The following is a 4,721-nucleotide window of genomic DNA, read 5'->3' as shown; positions in this document are numbered from 1 at the left end:
CGAGAAGAACAAAGCCGACCCGGGAAACTTGGGCAAAAGCCTCGATCCTGTGTATCAATCCGTGAATCCGTGAAATCATGGTCATAGTGCCACGAGCGGTTATTGGTGCAAACCTCTGCTAGGCAGCTAAGCCATTTTTTCTCATTCCGGGCAGTGGGTGCGTGGAATGACCTCCCTCCTTGTAAAACCCTGTTTAAAGCACTATTGGACACTTATTTATGCGAATCCTCGGGCTTGCGAGCATACTGCCCCACGCTGAGAACATAAAGCGTAGTGCCTTTTGGGTGAACGACAGCCACTGACCGACAAGAACAAAAGCAACCCGGGAAACTTGGGCAATAGCCTCGATCCTGTGTATCAATCCGTGAATCCGTGAATCCGTGAGTGCCCAACTAGACTCACTAGACTCAACAGGGGTCTCTGATTGGCCCACATTCTGACCAATAACTGTTCTCCTCTCTCTGGGCTGAATTCGAGTCGCGCACGTTGGTCCAGTCTTTGTGATCTCCATCCCTGTCGAGCGGCCTTCAGTGGGTAGGCGGAAAAGCTTCAGCCTCGAAGCCGATGGTCAACTTATGGAAGCATTCGAGTGCGGATCCGTTCCAAAATGCAAGGGCTGACTTCTATCATGCATTCGATTTATGACACAGTCTTCGATCGGGTCACTAATGTACTATGCCCTGAATCCTAAGCTACGGGCCAGTTGGAACAGCCTTCCTGCATTCTCTGCTATGATATCTGGTTTGCATGGGTGCAGACATTTCTGGTAAGAGCTACACCCAGATGCACAGTTGATGCAAAAGTAAAACAAAGTTTTGCATCGTGTGAGAATTGGCCTGTGCTTGACTTTGAAGTCCATCTGAAGTGTCCTAATGCTATATCTGGGAAATTCTCGAACTGCGTAAATGGCTTGCCGTTGTTCCGTACTGACCTAGCAATCTAGCTAGCAGCGGTTTCTGGATTCGATTGTAAATGTTTTTACGGATATGACCTCAACAACCGTAACAATGATCTATCTTCGTAATCACATGGCTAACAGTGAAAATCGTTGAAAGCGTTTCCGCGATTAAGCTCAGGCCTGGCAACCAAGTGTTTACACCAGCTGAACGTCTGTGTTCTGGCCCCTTGTGGGGATAATGGTGATACAACAGATGTGGCGCATGTTACCTCATCAAACATTCGCGCTAGACCGCGAATCCGGTTGTTCAGATATTCCCTGTATGCTGTGCAAACGCTCTTACAAATACGCCTCAACGGTGGATTAATTGACCGTTCGTGCACTGCTGGCAACCTGGATTATCTGGTATAGTCCCTAACGGACTACGGGTAAAAAAATCGTTCAGCTGTAGCACCCTTTCGGTGCCTAGCTGCCATGCCACCCGGAGGAAGCACGAGGGCTGCGATACTGCCAGGCCGCCCAGGCCTAGACAGGGGAAGTCGAGTGGCAGAGGCCGGGTTCGAACCACGGAACTTCTGGTCAGTAAATTCGCGAACTAACCACTTGGACCATCTCGCCCCACGGACTACGGGCAGCACTTAAAGAACTAAAAATCGGCATACAAAAGATATGAAAAACTTCAAAATCCGTTATTTTTTGCGGATGAACCATGAAGGTGGGTCCAGTATGAACCATCCGGCCACTTGTTTCATCGCAGGCGCCTAAAACAGTGACAAAGTGTCAGAGTATGTGTGCATCAAGTCTGGTACTATCGATTAACTTTTGTAAGCTTAAATCCTAAACTTATTTGCAGTCTACCTGGACGCACCTTCCGGACAAGTCTGTGCGTTACCGAACTGCTTTTGGGGTTCCATGCTCCAAGCACTGTCGCGTGCGGTTTTCGAAAGCTGGGTAAGGGAGGTCTTTAAAACGGTGGTTAGCAACGCTTACCTTTACTCACGGTAGACAGTCGAATACAACGAAAGTGGAACTTGCCCATTGACTCGGAGGAGGCCACGTTGATGGCGAAGCCGTTGGCCAACGCGTCTGAGATGGGCATATTAGGTCCTCCATGGTGATTCTATTGAAATGTCCGCAGAAGACTTATCAATCTATTAGTACATCATTTCACGACAGATCACTTGTTTGACATGAAAACAAGTGGTTTGAGGGTCAGACGTTTATATAAGAGATATTATATACCATGTAACATCTGTTTGTGGGCCCTTCGTGGCCCTCAGCACCCGTCTGCCTACTTCTTCGCGTTCCTCCTCCAGTGAAGGCGTACGGTTTCTTTGAGGTTCTTGCTGCTTGTTGCTGTTTACCTCCATTGACGCGTGTAATAAAAAGTCGCGCCAGCTCTGTGGGCTCATCCAACGGATTGCTTGCATTTGAAGTGCACTTCAATTATCGTAAATACTTGAAAGCATATTGAGTGGGCCTTGTGGCATTCTGGTTGATCCAAAGACCCCTTTCTATTAATACTAGGCCCAGTCAGGTTTACGGCAAGCATCAGCGCCAACATACTCGCAAGTATATCCATCGCGCAATCGCGTATATTCACGGCAATCACTACGAACCACTTTTTGTAGGATCAGTAAGACTCTCAGGGCAACGCCGACCATAGAGGATTTCCTCGAAACTCCGATTTATCCTGTGATGACAAAGACAACGCTGGTTCATCGTCCGCCCTTGAATTGCCGACGTAAACCGAGTTGCCCAACTTCATGTAGAGCTTGAATAGTAGTGAGTGGTTTGTATCCATATTCTGATTGTCTCAATGTGACTGAGGTTGGCTGGACCCCCTGATACTGTGTCGGACCTTGTGTTCGGTAGAATCGTTCTAGAAAATAAGTTACGCAATACGTGAAGAGGACCTTAGAAACGGCATGGGCTTTTGGGGTTTTTGGACTGTTCTTGGTCAAAAAGTATGTGTATGTGGAGCTGCCGAGTAAATTTGAATCTTGGTGATTATCGTCCTCTGTAATACCCTCCTCAGTGCCTAACTGCTCTGCCATCCCCCGAAACACGGGGGCCGAAATACTGCGAAGGTTGCCAAGTTCAGATAAGAGCGGCCAAGATGTCGGGACTGGGTTTAAAGCACTGATCTCCCGGTCAGTTTAGCAGCTGGGACTCTAAATATCTGTAAGAAACTTCAACTTACGTTCTTCATAGATGTTTGCTTCAGAGCAGCTGGGGTTTCCCTTGGGACCACCCCAGCTTGTGAAATGACACGGTTCCCAGAGCTACAGAAAACAAGCACAAAGAACGACTACCTATTAGATGCATAGAGCACGGCTAGTTTGAAGTGGTCTGGTTAGGCGAGGTGGCTCAAATGGTTATAGTGCAGATTTATTGACCAGAAGGCCTGTGATTCGATCCCGACCTCTGCCTATCGACTTCACCTGTCTAGGCTTGAGCAGCCTCGTGCTTTCATCGTGTGGCATGGCAGCATGTGTATTCCAAAGTGATCGGTAGTTGATTACTGAGCTCCACCATCGGTGGTTAACGGCCATTTGGTTCATTTGACTACACTAATTCAGCGATAATGGGACGCCAGGTAGCACAACAGCGACGTCCGTTACGCTTAAACACAGTGCTGCTGAGGCGTAGAGTTGCACGAGGCACTCACTATTATGCTTGCGCCTTGGGTTTAAACTGAGGTTGAGCTCGAGATGGCCCGGTTTCTAACTGATAGTAAGGTTCGTGGTTCGAACCTAACCTCGACATATCGACTGTTGCTGTCTAGGCTTGGGCAAGCTGGAATTATATCAGCGCCTGTTCTTCTTTCGGATGACGTAGCACTGAAAGGGTGTTACACTTGAATGGTCATTATTTTTATTTAGATTTATCACTGAACTGAGGTGCCCTATGTGCGCACTGAAATATGCAACTAGGACTAAATATGAACTCTTCATTGTGATAAATGGGCAGTTATTTCTCGATGAGTCAACGCCACAGCTAGTTGTTGCGCAAACAGAGTGGTTAGCATTTGGGCTGGTGCGATTCCTTGCGAAAGTGGGCAGACCAACGGCACAGAGACGACTGTTTGTAGTTACCCAATCAAGAAAGGATTCCTCAGCTCGGTAGCTGAGAATGTAGCAACACCGGTGCAACCAGCTGCGACAGCTGAAGAATCACAATAATCACAATACTGTTGGACAGCGGCCGTGCCGTAAGTTGAGCTACATTTATTGGATGCTCTATTCGGATTTCAAGAATCACGCAATCGTCTATCGATTAAGTATCAGAAGTTAACGCAACAGGAGCTTGTATAAGAATACGGACAATAAAAACTGCAAAAAATAGCGGATCTCTCTGATAGAAGTCAATTAACAGTAGTGTGTAATTGGTCACTTTCCTGTTTAACTGACGTGCCTGCAGCTCTTCAGAAGAGTGATCATTAAATGGGGCGGGAGGGAGATTAATGACGATGGGAATCAGTTGCAGTTTCACTTTTTCATCCATCCGCTCTGCTGTGTGCAGCGAATAAGACGGCCCGACGTATGCCCTCATTCCCGTCACGAAGAGACTGGACCTTACCGTGGTGTGACGGTTTGCGCACCTTATCGACCCATTGAGCTATACTGAAGAGTGTCCCCGCGACACTCACAGAGTCTCATACCAGGTTGGTCCATGGGTAGAGGTCTGACGAACACAGTCTCCTGGTCCTCTAGGTTGGGGATTCCGTAGAAATGGTAATGCATTTGCATTTCCCGCCAAACACCGCTGTCTTGCGGTTAGGCTTTTGAGCCAAAGGCTTTGGTCGAGGACCCTAATCGTC

The sequence above is a fragment of the Opisthorchis viverrini genome, assembly GCF_000715545.1.
Source record: "Opisthorchis viverrini unplaced genomic scaffold opera_v5_137, whole genome shotgun sequence".
Taxonomy (NCBI): domain Eukaryota; kingdom Metazoa; phylum Platyhelminthes; class Trematoda; order Opisthorchiida; family Opisthorchiidae; genus Opisthorchis; species Opisthorchis viverrini.
Note: the sequence above shows the minus strand (reverse complement) of the source record.